The sequence below is a fragment of the Telopea speciosissima genome, chromosome 5, assembly GCF_018873765.1.
Source record: "Telopea speciosissima isolate NSW1024214 ecotype Mountain lineage chromosome 5, Tspe_v1, whole genome shotgun sequence".
NCBI lineage: Eukaryota > Viridiplantae > Streptophyta > Magnoliopsida > Proteales > Proteaceae > Telopea > Telopea speciosissima.
Genome location: NC_057920.1, coordinates 30,704,104 through 30,722,254, shown reverse-complemented (window position 1 = coordinate 30,722,254; position 18,151 = coordinate 30,704,104). Strand labels below are relative to the sequence as shown.

Below are 18,151 nucleotides of genomic sequence, written 5' to 3'. Positions count from 1 at the left end.
ATAGTCCCTCGTAAAAAATGACATATCCGTCTGGGCTGGCGTATCAAAAAAAAAATGTTACCTCAGTTGTCCCTTAGAGAATGATATGCTATCCAGCATGGTATGTCAATGATAGAGCTCTGATCGTCCTGTGATACGAGGCATCCCGTATTAGAAAAGGATAGACCATTGAGAGATTCTCAATTAGGCCGTTTTGTTTGTTGCTGTGTAACGATTCTAATTTGACCAAAACCATTGAACAACGAAGTATTTATTGTGTCACTACATCAATTTTGAGATTATGAGGGCCTTCCCTGATTAATCCTAGGTGTCGGCATAATTACACCATTAATTACCTAAATAAGATGGAACCAAGAGGTCAAAGGCAAATTGTTGCACAGACTAACCTTATTTGTATATATTTGTTTGTGTATATCTTCTAGTATAAATAAAAAATATATATAACATATAAAATCATAAAAAAAAAGATCTTCTCAAGTCCTAAAATAAGTTTTGTCAAGCACATTCCACGATAAGAAATATTCCTGTTACTCGCGTGGGCTCATCATGATAATGGGCTAACCTGAGTTGGTCCAATTTGATCTATAGAGGTCTTTAGTATTTCCATTCCTCCACTCAGATAGAGTCTAGTAAGGTCATCACCCAGTGTGGGTACCATGGATCAGTCAAATATCAGCCCGTCAATTGAAGTACTGAATCAGGAAATGGTCAGCATGCGGAAAGAAATGACAGAGATGAAACAGTTGGTCATGCAAATGGTACAAGCAATGCAGGGCCAGTTTAGAGGAGATAATGCGCAAAGCCCCAGAGAACCTAGGATGACACCGACAGTACCTAGGGTGCATCCCAAAGTCGTGATAGAAGAAGAGGAGGTTGTGGTTGTCAACACCTTACAGAATCTGCTTGAGACTGAAAGGGAAAAGCAAATGAGGGAAAAGGTCAAGAAACTGGAGATCGCCGTGAAAGTAAAACAGTTACAAAGCCAGAAGATGATTTGGTTTTCTTTCTGGCAGGAAGAATACCTAAAGATTTCAAATGGAAGCTAGATAAGTTCGATGGAACTGAAGACCCCAAAGCCCACTTAAAAATCTTCTTCACTGTGGCCAAGTCCTGGGAACTCACAGAAAACCAGATGGGTCAGGCCTTCCTTTACTCATTAGCTGTCAACACCCTACAGAATCCACCTGAGATTGAAAGGGAAAAGCAAATGAGGGAAAAGGTCAAGAAACTGGAGATCACCGTGAAAGGTAAAACAGTTACAAGAAGATGATTTGGTTTTCTTTCTGATAAGAAGAATACCCAAAGATTTCAAATGGAAGCTAGATAAGTTCGATGGAATTGGAGACCCCAAAGCCCACTTAAAAATCTTCATCACTGTGGCCAAGTCATGGGAACTCACGGAAAACTAGATGGGTCAGGCCTTCCTTTACTCATTAGCTGGATTAGCTCTGAGGTGGCTCACCCAGTTGGAATAGACTCAAACTCAAACCTAGTCGGCAGTTGTGAAGGCATTCACAAAATAATATTCTTACAACACTGAATTGGATATCACACGATGAGAGTTGGAGACACTAAGGCAGGGGCCGAATAAACGGTTCTCCAATTTCATTATGAGATTTAGAGAGAAGGCCACAAAGTTATGGAGCCGCCCGACGGAAGCAGAATAGGTGGAGATGATCTTAGAGAATTAGTATGGAGAATATCATGATTGTCTCTACTGTCAACACCTCACAACTTTCGAATTGCTCATAGCCACAAGGAATCGCATTGAAGATAAATTGTTCAGAGATGCAAATGGCCAGGACAATCACATGATGCAAAATCAGAACCAAAACCCAGAGGTGAACATGGTAAATTCAAGTCAACGTGAGTTCACTGATTTGGCCATGACTAGGTCTATGGCATACACCGAATTGAAGAAATTAGGGCTTTTAGGCATGGTCTGACCACGATCGGTTAGAGATCCTCCACCTTCTTGGTATACCCGGGTCACTATTGTGACTATCACACCTAAAAGGGGCACCCTACTGATGAATTCATTGCACTCATGCGTGCTATCCAAGACCTACTAGAAGCGGGAAAGTTTAAACTGAGGGCGGACACTGATTGAGGATACCACTGTCGCTCGAAGGTGTTAAACTACGGTCATTAACTCCATGAGCATCAGCCTCGCTGCCAACTTAAAATGGATCCAGTACCTAGCTCTAGTTAGAAGGGCACTTTTGATGGTACAAACTGCACCGTCCTGTGACAAAGCAGTGACAATACTTTACTCTTTTGTAGACAGGATCGTACTGAAGACATCATTGGGTCCGCATCCCTTAGGTCTTTTCATTCAGTCAAATTTCGTTCTATTAACTCATCCATCGTGTGTTTTCCATTAGCCATCAATGAATATGTTTTCTTGTCCATCTACTCATTCTCTTTCTTTTCGCTTTCATTCAAATAGCAGTTTATAATGATCTCATGACTGATAGTTAAAAAAATAAAATCTACTACCCATTTTTCCAATGTCAAAGTCTTGATGATCAAAGATCTGGTGCTTTCTATACATTTGATCCCCTGTCAACGAGCCGGAAGCCTAGATGAAGATTTCATGTCATAAAACCTGTTAAGGGAGGACCCCTTTGGCCGCTAGTCATCCCAAATAAATCCTAAGACAACAAAACCCGCTAGTCCCCTAGTTGTGCCTTAACCTTTTCAAAAAAATAAAAAACTTATCTTGGCCCATCTACACCCCATTATCCATACATCCTCCTGCTTATAAAAAATCCCACTAGCTTCTAGGGTCTGATCGGAAGGAGTCTCCGTGTTGAAGGAAGATGTCACAAGGGTATTACATTTTCGAAGGATAAAAAGAAAAGAAAAGCTCCGTCTCCAAAACCAAAGTTGAGCCAATAAAAAAAATGAGAGTTCAAAAAAAAAAAAGAAAGGAAATGATGAAAGAGTCCGAAAAAAAAAAAAAAAAAAGAGAGAAAAAATAAATGAGAGTAAAAAAACTTTTTGAAAAAGAAAAAGGATGCATTGGCTCAAGATCTTGCAAACAATTGGGAGCAATTAGACCATGGGGTAAAAATTGCCACTTTTCCTTCGGAGACAATATTGTCAAAATCGTCAGTCAATCTTTGAAGGTAAAGCCCTCAGTTAAAATGAGAATGGTTGTTTAACTTCTCGATTACACTTCTGGAAAGAAAAATTGTCAAAATCCAAAAAAAAAAAAGAAAAAAGAATTCAATTACCAGATACTTGGTAGAATTTTGGGAGTGAAAGTATCAAGTCATGGTTGGACCCTAGGGGCACATTTAGGCCTCTACCATCCTTTGGAACCCAGTCCTAAGCCCCATTACAACCTAGTAAACTTCTCTTGGGATAAACGATGATGAGATTCTCCTCAACAGCTTCGAGCTCACCCAACTATGACGGAACTTAATTAACAAGGCATTGACGATGGGACATCTTTGTCCTGAACTACATTCGACCTGATCCCTACATAGGGTACGTAGGCAACTTGATAAAAAGAACAATCAAGTTCGGTCCTCCCACATATACAATCGTCCGTTCATCCATTTGCTTCTTATCTCTACTACTCTCCCTATTTCCACTCTATTCCCTCATTCATCGGTATCTCTCTCTTTGATGTGACCCAATGATAGATAAAAAAGAAAAAGAAAAAAAAGAGACAACCTGTCTACCAAGATCAAGGGAATTTATGGCTTGGAACATTAGTAGCAGTGTACTCACCCTTTTAACCAGCAAGGTGACCAGGGGAATACCAAAAGAGGAATTAAGTTGTCACTAGAGCAATCTCTATCCGAGATGATGGGGCATGAGGAAGAAAGTTTATTTCCCTAGGGCAGTCTACAGGGAAAAAGAATCTGAAATAAGAGGGGTATCCTGTCCATGGAGATCAGTTCCTAATCGTTGAAGAACCTCGATGACCACACGGAAAAGAAAGACAATGCTACCCATGGAGGAAGGGATGAATGACCTATCCACCTATGTTGGTTGCATCCATTTTGACCTACTGGGGCAAAGTTTTACCCCTTCGATTTTGGCCCCTCAATGTTTGATGAGCCTATGCGTGTAACAAGGATGTGAATAATATGCTTACGTGGAATTGTGCAATAGGATTTCAAAATGAAATACTTTTGTAAATATAATGTTTTAAAAAAAATAAAAAATATGAAAAAAAAGGGGGTGAATCACAATCATGGAAAATATTTGCCTCTACCTAGGTTTTTGGTGATGCCATAACATTTATGCACTAACCATTTGTGAAGAACATGTATTGTGTAGTACAGAAATGAAGGATATTTGGTAAGCATTTATGATTGTATATGATTGCTTTTCATTTCCCATGTTTACATCATAAATACTTGCATAAAATTGGTTATTTTATCTCTTTACATAAAAATAAAAAATTTCATCATGCATAAGGATTGTATTGTCACATGTTGTCTAAACGTTGATTTTGTTGCACTCACATACGACCTGATCTCATATCGTTTGGCTCCTACCACACTCACGTATGGCTTGACCAAACCTTCGATCTCTTCTGCACTCTTGTGCTATTGATTATTCGACCACTACTAGATTCATCAATGACCTTTAAATATTTTACACTCTTGTGCAACTTGATCCTATTAATCTCTACTATGCTCGTGTATAGCCTGATCATTCATTAAACCCACTATATTCGTATATAATTTGACTGGCCTACAAATTTGATCTCCCTTGTACTCGTGTACTAGTTAATCGTTAACTCTTCTGATCTCTGCTTTACTCGCGTATAGTCTGACCTCCCGTGGTCCCTTGATTTCCGCTATACTCGCGTATAGACCGACCTCCCATGGTTTCCTAATTTCCGCTATACTCACGTATAGTCTAACCTCCCATAGTCTCCTAATTTTTGTTATACTCACGTATAGTCCGACCTCCCGTGGTCTCCTAATTTCTGCTATACTCGCGTATAGATCGACCTCCCACGGTCCCTCGATTTCCGTTGTACTCGCGTATAGACTGACCTCCCGTGGTCTCTTCATTTCTGCTATACTCACGTATAGACCGACCTCCCGTGGTCTCTTGATCTCTTCTATACTCGTGTATAGTCCGACCTCCTCTTCTAATTTTTGCTATACTCATGTATAGTCCGACCTCCCATGGTCTCCCAATCTCCGCTATACTTGTGTATAGTCTAATCTCCTGTGGTTTTTCGATCCCTGCTATACTCGCGTATGGCTCGATCACTCGATGACCTTGTCTTTCCAGTTACAAGGCCATCGCATCGAACTTTTTTCCCCAGTGGTCACGATGCCATCTCATCGTATGTTTTCTAAAAATTGGTCGCGATGCCACCTTATCATACATTTTTTCCCCAGTGGTCACGATGCCATCTCATCGTATGTTTTCTAAAATTGGTTGTGATACCACCTCGTCGTACTTCTCTTCCCCCAATCGATCGCGATGCCGTCTCATCGTCACACATTTCAAAATTTGGTCGCGATGCCGTCTCATCATTGCACATTTTGAAATCCAATCGCTAGGTCGTCTCATCGTTACACATTCCAAAATTCGGTCGAGATTCTGTCTCATCGTCACACATTGTAAAATTCGATCGTGATGCCGTCTCATCATTACACCTTTCAAAATTTGGTCGCGATGCCGTCTCATCGTCACACATTTCAAAATTCGGTCGCGATGCCGTCTCAGTATTGCACATTTCAAAATCCAGTCGCGATGTCATCTCATTGTTACACATTTCAAAATTCGGTCGCAATGCCATCTCATCATTACACCTTTCAAAATTTGGTCGCGATGCCGTCTCATTGTTACACATTTCAAAATTTGGTCGCGATGCCGTCTCATCGTTACACCCTGCAAAATTCGATTGCGATGCCATCTCATCATCACACACTTCAAAATTCAGTCCCGATGACGTCTCATCATTGTACACTTCAAATCTCGATCACGATGCCTTTTCGATCAAGCGATGCTCAAAACCAAGACTCTAATCAAGCGTTGCTCAAAACCACAAATCCCAGCCGAGCGTTGCTCAAAAGCAAATTTCCTACCAAGCATTGCTCATAAAGCAGAATCCAATGGAGCGTCGCTCAAAATCATTACCTATTGATCTGTTGATCTCCCATTGTCATCCGATCCCTTGATCGCCCGCTGCCATTTGACCTTTTGATCACCATTGCCATTTGATCTATTGATCACCCATTGTCATCCAATCCTTGGATCACCCGTTGCCATTTGATCTATTGATCACCATTGTCCTCCGATCCTTGGATCGCCCGTTTCCATTTTGATCTGCTGATCACCGTTGTCATTCGATCTTTGGATTGCCCATTGTCATCTGATCTGTTGATCACCCGTTGTCATCTGATCCTTGGATCGCCCGTTGCCATTTGATCTGTTGATCACCCGCTGTCATCCGATCCTTAGATCGCCCATTGCCATTTGATCTGCTGATCACCCGTTGTCATCTGATCCTTGGATCGTCCATTGTCATTTGATCTGTTGATCACGTGTTGTCATCTGATCCTTAGATCACCCGTTGCCATTTGATCTGTTGATCACCCATTGTCATCTGATCCTTGGATCGCCCATTGCCATTTGATCTGTTGATCACCCACTATCGTTTGATCCTTGGATCGCCCATTGCCATTTGATCTGTTGATCACCCGATGTCATCTGATCCTTGGATCGCCCGCTGTCATTTGATCTGATGATCACCCGTTGTCATCCGATCCTTGGATCCCCCGTTGCCATTTGATCTATTGATCACCCATCGTCATCCGATCTTCGGATCACCCGTTGCCATTTGATCTACTGATCACCGTTGTCATTTGATCTTCGGATCGCCCATTGCCATCTAATCTATTGATTACCGTTGTCTTCCGATCCTTAGATCACCCGTTCCCGTTTGATCTTTGATCTCCCATTGACACCCAATCCTCTAGATTTACTGATTGAGCACCAATTGCTACCGAACGGTTTATCGAGATAGGTTTTATCATTCAAAACAAGAGTTTTCATCGAATGGTTTGCCGAGATAGGTTTTATCATTCAAAACAAAAGATTTCATTGGACAGTTTACCGAAATAGGTTTTATCGTTTAGAGCAAAAGATTGCATCAGATGGTTTGCCGAGATAGGTTTTACCATTCAAAACATAAGATTTCATTGGATGGTTTGCCGAGATAGGTTTTGTCATTCAAAACAAAGATTTCATCGAGCTATTTGTCGAATTAGGTTTTATCGTTCAAAACATCATCACCTATGAGCAAAGTGGCGATAGTAGTTGCTCAACCCGAGGAAGTTCACCAAAAGGTATACTAAGGGACCTCTATTACCTTTGAGCGAAGTAATAGAGTAGTTGCTTGGCCCAAGGAGGCTTACTGAAAAGTTTTCCGAGGGAACACCATCACCTATGACCAAAGTGACGGTAGTAGTGGCTCAAAAGATTTGTCTAATGGTTTACCAAGATGCAGTTTTAATCATTCAACTCCACCATCTATGAGCAAAGTGGCGGTGATGCATGCTCTTGGTGACAAAATCAAGCAGTCTTTTGTCTTTGCCCTTCAGCTATTGGCATGGGTCTCAACCAAAGAGGGGCAAACTATAGACGCTGGATTTTGCCAGCCCCATGCGATGATGACAACTGAATGTGAAAGACTGGCAATGCCCTTTGAATATTCCTTTCCTTCAAGGTGACTCGGGCACCCCCTGTTCCATCTTGTTTCCACCCGTGGTCCCCCCGCATCCCTGGAATGACCCCCCATGACGCCCATGCTTGAAGCCCTGACCTAGTGGCATCGCACGTGGCCGCTGCACTGGCCGACAGTATCATACCCGACTGTGGTATCACCCGGCAGCATCGCGCCTGGCAACGGCACTTCTCGGCAGCACCGCGCTCGACAGAGGTGCCACCCGATAACGCCGCGCCCAGTTGCGGTGCCACGCGATAACGCCGTAGCCAAGAAAATTTCACCCTCCGCGCACCACACCCCTGGCCGCGTTGCCGTCAAGTACCCCAAACATAATTTTTTTAGTCCGACGGCGCCGCTAGATTTCCCACGGCACCGCTAGACAGATTTTGGCCTATAAATAGCCCCCACCCCTCATTTCAGCAAGTCTCAAGTTGAGGAGAGGGGGACTCCCAAAGCTCCAGTTTTTCAATTTTTTTCTTTTTTCCTAGTTTCGAGGCCCTGCCCTTGTCCGATTTTGAACCTTCGAGCCTAGTCCCTCTTTTTGGAGTCTGAGTCCTCCGGACCCGCCTTTCCTAACCCGGTTCTATCCAAAACCCCGAAGCCTCCCATGGCTTAGTCACCTTGCCCGATGTCCTAATCCCCAGTTTTTGAAGCATTTTTTGACATTGTAATTTTGTCTGAGATCCTAGTATCTGGCACCCGTGCGCAATTACTCTGCCCGATATTTGAAGAAGCCTTGTTTCCAAAGCTCTCCGACGTCGTTGTTCTGTCCGAGGTCTCAGCACCCGACATCTATATGCCGTTACGCTGCCCGACATCCGGGTAAGTACTCCCCAAATATTTTTCCAACATCTTTATTCTGCCTGATATCCAGGCAATTACTTTTCGACATCGTTACTCTGTCCGACGAAGGACAAAGCAAGTCTTCTGCCTAAACCTGAGCTAGGGGACGTGATTCGTCTCGTATAACCGCATTAGTTTAAACGCATACAGGTATTTAATTCTTTCATCGCACTTTAATTCCGTAGCAATGTAGACTTTTAAGTTATGACCGTGTAGTGTACATTAGTAAATTTAATTAAGTAGTTTGCGCATCATTTTAGCTGTACATGTGGAAATAGAACATTATGAAGGAAGAATATTCGAAAACCAGCATCTAGTAGAAAGATCGGTTTTACCGGGCAAAGTGGGTGCCTAACACCTTCCCACTCTTGTAACCTGACCACTTACCTTGAATCTCTGACCAGACCAAACAAAATCCCATAGCCCTTCACAGGGCTACACCAATGGGTCCTAGGCCCTAATCCTAGGTGGCGACTCCATTTCATTTAATTGTATGACCCCCATCCCCTGATAAATCATAACCATCCGAGAAGATGCATTCCTTCTCTCTCTCCAACCAAGGAGCATAACCCTAAAAAACCCCCATCGAGCCAAGTGCAGGGCAAGCCAAAACTCCCCTCATTGCGCGATTTTGGGAACGAATCCTCAAAGCAGGTAGAGAGCTGGAGCGGCTTCAATGGTGAGGCTGGTCTTCTTGCGGAATGCTGTCTAGGAAAATCCTTAGAAGAAGAAGAAGAGAAGAGAAGAGAAGAGGAGATGATGAGACGAAGGATGGAATGATGGTGAGTGGTACTGTGCTCGGTTGTAGATGTCGGAGAGAGGATTCTAGGAGGGAGCAGTCGTTCTTAAAAAGAATATCAGGGATAAACCAAAGAAAGCGTGAGAGATGGAGAGAAAAAAAAATGAGAGAGACAGAGAGAGTCCGTGAGGGAGTCGTGAGAGATGAGAGGCTTGAGAGAAAGTTGGGAGAGGGAAGGAGTGTGAAAGGGGCGTGAGAGAGAATTCCTTTTTATTTAAATCTAAAATCAATCTAAATTCTTAATTTGGTCAAAATCCTCTTTTTGAAAATATCTCTTCATTCTGGTCCCAGATGGACCCAATCCGAGAATTAAAGTTGTTCCAATTGATGTTTCGGACGATATAAGCCCAATATCAGATATCTTTTGAAAATTTTCCAATTTTTTGAAATTACAGTTATGCCCTTATGCTTGATTTTCCTTTGTTGCCCAATTTCTTGGTCATACTTCTAATTTGAGGTGAAATCTCTTCAATGCCCTTGGGTCTTCAGTGAAACTTCTTCTCATCTCGCCCTTGATCACATGTGAGTCGATCCATGGGTAGACCGGTGCCTAAATTGCATCAAATCCTTCCATTCAGCATCTTTTATGCGCATGACCCTGTAACACCCTACAATCACAATTACATAGCAAAATGAAATTAATTAAACCAAAGATATTAAATTGGAACCAACAATTAAATAGAAATTCAATGCATAATTATAGCCTGATCACATTCCCCAACTTGTACTTTTCTCGTCCTCGAGTGAAAGAATATAAAAACTACTCTGCGTATCACTCCTTTAGCTTAATTTAACCACTCAGAAGCAAGTAAAATCATCATCAATGAATCAATAGCAAGGACCTTTAAGCATGTCAATAAAATCCAACAGAAATTTAAACAAAGAACAAGAAACTCTTCCATGTAAGCCAACTCCTACTCATACTTCAAAATCACTCATCTTAAGCTATGTCATAATGTCCAAGTATTACACAAGCCCACTATTTATTATCATGCTTTATATTTTTATTATATTTTTTTCCTTTTTTTTTTTTTTTACTTTTTTCTTAACTTCTTCAATTGGTGCAATGTCTTGACCCCTTAAGCTTTCTAGATGGATCATATAGCGAGCTTTTGGTCAATTACTCTCAAGCCAGAGGGCTTTAAGGAATTAGGTGTAAAAACACCCCTAAGACTTACTTACTCTACCCAAATAGGCTACAAGTCAAGACTGGATTAAAGAGTCAAATTGTTTTTTTCAACTTTCCAACCGTTTTACGCGAGGCTCAATGTTTGTGACAAAGAGACCCGGTTACTAAGTAGGAAGTTTTTATTTTTTATTTTTTATTTTTTTTATAGACATTCCAACTGTTTGACGTGAAACTCAATGCTTGTGACAAAGAGGCCCGGTTACTAAGGAGGAAGTCATAAATGCATGATTTTGGAAAATTTTCAACCACAAAGGCTTGCATAGTTACACATGAATCATCATAAACATTCACTAAAGATGAAAATTCATATCTCAAGAAAAAATTTAATCAACAATGGAAGAGAAATAATGTTCGAAGTTTAAATAACTGGTAAAAACATCAACAAACTCTAGAATCACCTGCTATAACTCCTAATAATGACATTGAATGCTCTAGATTGGAACAAAATTTCAGCATGAATTCGCAATAAAGATCATAGTTCAAAGTTGTGCCCTCCCCAACTTAAATGACATTATCCCCAATGGCATGCAAAAGAATATGACAATATAAAACAATGGAAAACAAACAAAAACAAAGGGAAGGAGCAATACAACCTTGTGAAGTGGAGCGCTACAACCATCAACCCGTACTTTCCATGGCTACCTACTGTCTACCTGAAAAACTAAGAAAAACAAAAACCGAAGTAAAATGGTGGGTTGCCTCCCACAAGCGCTTAGTTTATTGTCTTCAACCAGACAAAGAGTGGGGGCTCACGAAAACTGATAAATCGGGTCAATCAAATCAACAAACTCAATGACTTGCCCATCTGTAATACCATCCACATAGGGCTTCAGACGCTGCCTTTTAACTATAAAAATGTTCCCTATTTGCGGATTTGAATGGTAATAGCACCATGGGGTGACACTTGGGTGACAGCAAAGGGACCATCCCATCGAGAGCGAAGCTTACTAGGAAAGAGGCATAATTTGGAATGAAAAGTCAAACTTTTTGGTTAACCTCAAAAGACTTACGGACAATATATTTATCATGAAAAGTCATTATCCTAGCCTTATAAATATGTGCGCTCTCATACGCATCATTGCGCATCTCTTCCAACTCTAAGATTTGAAGACAACGGGTGGAACTAGCTTTGACCATATCAAAATTAAATTGTTTAATGGCCCACAAAGCATGGTGTTCCAACTCGACAGGTAAGTGACAAACTTTCCCAAATACCAACCGGTATGGGGACATGCCAATGGGAGTCTTATAAGCAGTACGGTAGGCCCACAATGCATCATCGAGTCTCAACGACCAATCTTTCCTATCCGGCCTAACCGTTTTCTCAAGAATGCGCTTGATCTCCCTATTGACACCTCTACTTGACTGGTCTGCAGATGATAAGGCATGGCAACCTTATGAGTAATAGAATACTTCAGCAGTAAAGCCCCAAAAATCCAGTGCTTAAAATGGGAGCCAGCATCACTAATGATGGCACATGGAAATCCAAAGCGACTGAAAATATGGCTCTGTACAAACTTAACCACCACCTTGTGATCATTGGTTCTAGTGGCTAATGCCTCAACCCACTTAGACACATAATCTATCGCAACCAAAATATACTCAAGGCCGAAAGACGAAGGAAAAGGTCCCATGAAATCTATATCCCACACATCAAAGATCTCAACAACTAGAATAGGACTAAGGGACATCATATCTCTACGAGACCTATTTTTGACTTTCTGACACCGGACACAATTGTGGCAAAACTCCTCATGGGCAACTCTAAAAATAGTAGGCCAAAAGAAACTACTCTGTAAAACCTTGGCAGCAGTTTTCTTGCCACTAAAATGCCCTCCACATGCAAGAGTGTGACAATAGGTAAGGATACTATGAAACTCACTCTCGGGGACACAACGGCGAATGACTTGGTCAGGACAGTACTTGAACAATTCCGGGTCCTCCCAATAATAGAACTTCAACTGTGAGAAGAATCTTTCTTTCTCTTGCTTACTCCAACCATCAGGAAGCTTCCCAACAACTAGGTAGTTCACAATATATGCAAACTAAGGACAAGGAGTATGAGAAACCGTAACCAATTGCTCATCAGGGAAGGATTCTCTAACCAACTCAGTGGTGGAGGGAGACTCAACTAAGATCCTAGACAGATGATCTGCTACCACATTTTTGGAACCTTTCTTGTCCCGAATCTCTAAATTAAACTCTTGCAGCAAAAGAATCCATTTAATCAATCTAGGTTTGGTGTCTTTCTTGGCAAGTAAATGCCTAAGAGCAGCATGATCAGAATACACCACAACCTTGGATCCTAAGAGATAAGACCAGAATTTATCGAGAGCAAACCTACAACTAGCAACTCTTTCTCAGTCGTGGTATAATTCAATTGAGTTTTTGAGAAGGTCTTACTAGCATAATATATGACAATGGCTTTCTTGTGGACTCTTTGTCCTAACACAGCTCCAACCGTATAGTCAGATGTATCACATATAATATCAAATGGTAGCGACCGATCCGGGGGCTGGATTATGGGTGTTGTAGACAATAAGGCTCTAAGGGTATTGAAGGCTTGGAGATAGGCATCATCAAAGACAAAATGTGCATCCTTGGCAAGCAGATTACATAAGGATCTGGATATATGGCTGAAGTCTTTAATGAATCGCCTATAAAAGCCAGCATGGCCTAAAAAGGAACGGACCTACCGAACAGAAGTGGGGGGGGGAGGTTGGCAATCAAATCAACTTTAGCCCTATCAACCTCTATCCCACGTTGAGACACAATGTGACCAAGCACAATCCCTTGTTGAACCATGAAATGGCTCTTCTCCCAACTCAAAATCAATTGTCTCCATGCAATATTTCAAAACTTTAGTCAACTTGGAGAGACAATCAGCAAAGGAAGAGCCAAATACAAAGAAATCATCCATGAAGACTTCGAGAAACTCTCCCACCATGTTAGAAAAGATAGACATCATGCATCTCTGGAAGGTGGCGGGTGCATTACACAAACCAAAGGGCATCCGCCTAAAAGCGAGTGTACCATAGGGGCATGTGAAAGTAGTTTTCTCTTGGTCCTCTGGGCACACAGACACCTGATTATAACCTGAATATCCATCTAGGAAACAATAATGGCTTTGGCCTGCTAATTTCTCAAGTATTTGGTCTATGAAAGGGAGAGGGAAGTGGTCCTTGCGGGTGACAGCGTTCAATTTCCTATAATCAATACATACCCGCCAATCTGTGGTTGTACGAGTAGGGACCTTGTCACCTTGGTTGTTCTCAACGACAATGATGCCTAATATTTTAGGCACAACCTGAGTGAGACTCACCCACTTGCTGTCAGAGATGGGGTAAATAATGCCTGCATCTAACCATTTCACCACCTCTTTCTTGACAATTTCGTGCATATTAGGATTCAATCTCCTCTGTGCATCCCGAAAAGGTTTAGCCCCATCATCATAGTAGATACGATGCATACAAGTCGATGAGCTAATGCCCTTCAAATCATCCACGGACCACCCTATGGCGGCCTTATGTTCTTTGAGAGCACCCAATAGTTTGCTTTCTTGGTCAGATGTCAAGTTGGAAGCAATGATAACAGGTAGCGTCTCATTCGATCCCAAAAAAGCATATTTCAAAGAGGTTGGCAATGGTTTAAGCTCTAACACTGGTGGGGACTCAATAGAACTCAATAGTGGCTTCTCAGCCAGGGGAGGAAGTGACTCATACTTGACAGTCCACGAAGGACGGTCTAGAGGAGTAGGGGCATCTAATAATGTATTGACCTCAGCAGTATATGTATCACTATCAAAATCATCACCTCTAGAGAAGGTCAGACACTACTGCAATGGGTCATCTGCTAACATCACCGGTGTGCACTCTACTACTACCTCATCTATAACATCAATAGAGAAGCACTCTTCCTCATGTTGGGGCCCTAAAGAAGCGTTAAAGATGTTCAATCGGAGCTTCTTATTACTAAAGGAAATATCCATTGCACCTGATCTACAGTTGATGCAAGCATTGGCAGTAGCCAAGAATGGATGTCCTAAGATAATCGACTATGGTTTCCCATTAGTTTGTGTTTCCATGTCAAGGACTTGAAAATCCACAGAAAAATAGAGCTCATCTACTTTAACTAATACATCCTCAATGAAACCTCTAGGTACTTTAATGGAACGGTCAGCAAGTTGGAGAATAACCTGTGTAGGCTTCAATTCTCCAAACCCAAAATGATCATAAACTGAGCTGGATAAAATATTAACACTCGCCCCTAGATCAAGAAGCGCTCGCTCAATGGCAAGGTTGCCAATGGTACAAGATATAAGAGGGGCTCCTGGATCTATACGCTTAGGGGGGAGTTGATTAGACAGGACTGCACTAACCTGCTCAGTAAGATGGATAGTCTTAAGAATGTGGGTCTTCAGCTTACACTTTTGAGTGCATAAGTCTTTCAAGAACTTAACATGAGCTGGAACTTGCTTGATAACATCTAGAAGGGGGAGGTTGATTTGGACTTGTTTGAACAATTCCATCATTTCTTCCATTCTTGCACCCTTCTTGCCAAATGCAGAAGAAGATGGAGATTCTAAACAAGAGGGAAAAGGGGCTCTAGGCATGTAAACACCAGGGTTGTTACCCATCCCAACTTGTTCAATCTTATGGTCCTTGGAAGATTAGGAAGCTTTAGGACTAGGTTCTGGACTCACCTCTTTCTCAGAATTCTTTGTAGGGGAACTCTGTTCAGGGGTTCCAAATACTCGGCCACTCCTTAAAGTCATGACTGCCTTAGCTTGTTCATGGAAAAATCGGTTACGAGGCTGACTATTAAAATTTCCTACCACTTGACTTGGTAGTTGACCTTCTTCTCTCCTACTTATGGCATAAGCTAACTGACCTAACTGAGTTTCTAACTTAGTGAGAGATTGAGTATGGGAGTGTAAGAGCTGAGTGTTTTAGTCCAATCCATTCAAGGCACGCATCACCTTTTTCTCTAATGATGAACTCATAGGTGGTGGAGGAAGTGGATATTGCGGCTCTCTATAGGCATTCTGTTGATTTGAAAATTTTTGCCTATAGGGTGGAGCCTGGAATCCATTAGGTTGTTTCCAACTAAAGTTTGGGTGGTTCCTCCAACCAGGGTTATAAGTATTAGAGAATGGATCATTACCCGATTCAGAGAAACTCTTTGCAGCCTGGGCTTGTTCTTGAACATATTTAGGGAATTTCCCAACTAAGGGACACTCACTCATATAATGAGAAGGATTGGTGCAAAGAGTGGACACATCCTGAAAGGTTTGAGGAGAATTTGTTGGCTTAGGAATCTGCCCTGTAGATAACAAACAATCTAACTTCTGAGAGAGCATGTCCACTTGGTGTGTATGGACACAAATTTATGTACCTCATAGAGACCACCTTTTCTTTGGGGTCCAGTCATGGGAATTTCAGTCCTAGAGGCTGACACATGATGCAATGAATTCTCACTCAAGGTCTCAAACAATTGCCAAGCCTCAGTCTCACTCTTATGCATGAATGTACCTCCATAAGAAGCATCCACCATCTATCTATGTCTATCAGTTAGTCCATCATAAAAGCATTGAACTAACTGCCACTTAAGTATAGTATGATGGGGACACTTTCTAATCAGGTCCTTAAGTCTTTCCCAGGTCTCATGAAATTGCTCACCATCAATTTGCAAAAAGCTAGTGATGGCTCGCCTAATCTGATTGGTCCGAGCTATGGGGAAATACTTTTTCAGAAACTTTTGTTGCATCTACGCCCAAGTAGTGATTACTACAGCATCCAAGGAATTGAGCCATTGTTTGGCTTTATCCTTGAGGGAAAATGGGAACAAGATCAACCTCGGAGCATCTTCAGAAAAATTCTGGATTTTAACAATTGAGCATATCACTAAAAATTCATCCAGATGTTTTAGGGTTCCTCATTGTTAAGTCCATAAAAAAATAGGAGCATTTGAATATCACTGGACTTAATCTCATATTGGGCTGCCTGAACAGCAGGAACCCTAATGCATGAAGTCGACATATAGGTCGAGGGAGTGAAGGGCTCACTCAATGGGCGATGGTTTGGTTCGTTCTCTCCCATTCTTTTATTTTTCTGAATTAAACGCAAAATTCTCTCAATTTCAAGGTCTAAATCGGTCAATGTAGGATGACAGGAGCGAAGACCAAGCATCAACTAAACTAAAAACTATAAAAATAAAAAAACTAACGACCAAAAGATTCACAACCAAGATGGGAAGACATCATAAAATTAAACTAAGCAAATCAAATAGAAGAGATAGGGTATATACTTGAAATGCCTAGCTCCAATGAAGATCGATCCTCACTTGAACTTTTTCACATCCAAGAACGAATAACCAATAAAAAGAAAGTTACACATATGATCTTAAGGGGAAGGGAGAATAAAATTCTGCTTTAACAATGATGAGAACCAAATAAAAGAGTGGGAAAAAATAAATAAATAAATAAAGTAAAAAAAAAATATGTGCAAGGGGGTGAATGCAAGTTCAACAAGTTGGGCTGAAAATGGCGCACTCGTCCTTGCTCTGCAAACTGGGCTGCCTGCAAACCAAAATAAAAGCAACTTAGACTGAACTAAAATTAAACTAAATAAAAAATTAAAAAGAAAAATTCTGATTGTGTTTTTTTTTTATTTTTTTTTAAAAAAATATGAAATTAAAATAAAAATAAAATAGAAAATGAAACAACTAAATCAATCTTAGCAAACCGTGCTTCGGTTCCCCAGCAACAACGCTAAAATTTGATCATGTCGTTAAAAGATAAAAAGTAAACCCTAATTAGAACTAATAAAACAGTGGTAAGTAGGGATCGAATCCACGAGAAACTAAAAGGCTAAAATGTTAAGGATGAAATATAGTAGTTTTGGGTTTTGATTAAACAAAACAAAAAATAATAATTTAATTAACTATAAGGGATACTAAAAATCAATTTGAGAGATGAAAGAGAAAGACTGTCTTTAGGTTTCGAATCCACATTGATTCATTAGTTAATTTATGGCATACACTTACGGTTCATTACAGCTACAAACCTAATGACACCACAGAATGATAAATTGGAATTCGACCTAGTTATAACCTATCTTGCCGATCACTATCGTCTTTCACTTTTGGCTTAGTACGCTTAGTCGGTCCGTTATAGACTATCATCGGTTTCAATCACAATCATATGAATATCATTGCTTGAATAGAGAAGATGAATCATAGAAACAAATTCCCTAAACTGGATTTAGCAATAAAATTCATTTAATGAAATAAAATTATAAGTCTTAGCATCAAGCAATCAAATGTATCATCTACACCTAAAGACAGAAGATACTTAGCCACTCATGGCGCTAACTAACAGGGGGCAGCAATGGTGATCTTCCATGAACATGATACTCAGGTAGAGAGCTGGAGTGGCTTCAATGGTGAGGTTGGTCTTCTTGCGGAATGCTGTCCAAGAAAATCCTTATAAGAAGAAGAAGAAAAAAAGAGAAGATGAGATGCTGAGAGGAAGGATGGGATGATGGTAAGTGGTATTGTGCTCGGTTGTGGATGTTGGAGAGAGGATTCTAGGAGGGAGCAGTCGTTC

At 41.0% G+C, this 18,151-nt stretch overlaps 1 non-coding gene across 1 annotated transcript; it reads left to right on the top strand.

Moving 5' to 3' along the window:
* The first annotated feature begins 16,156 nt into the window (after nucleotides 1-16,156).
* LOC122663522 lies at nucleotides 16,157-16,262 on the top strand. The gene has a single exon (XR_006333186.1). It is a non-coding gene; the product is annotated as a small nucleolar RNA R71 (small nucleolar RNA).
* Nucleotides 16,263-18,151: the final 1,889 nt, after the last annotated feature.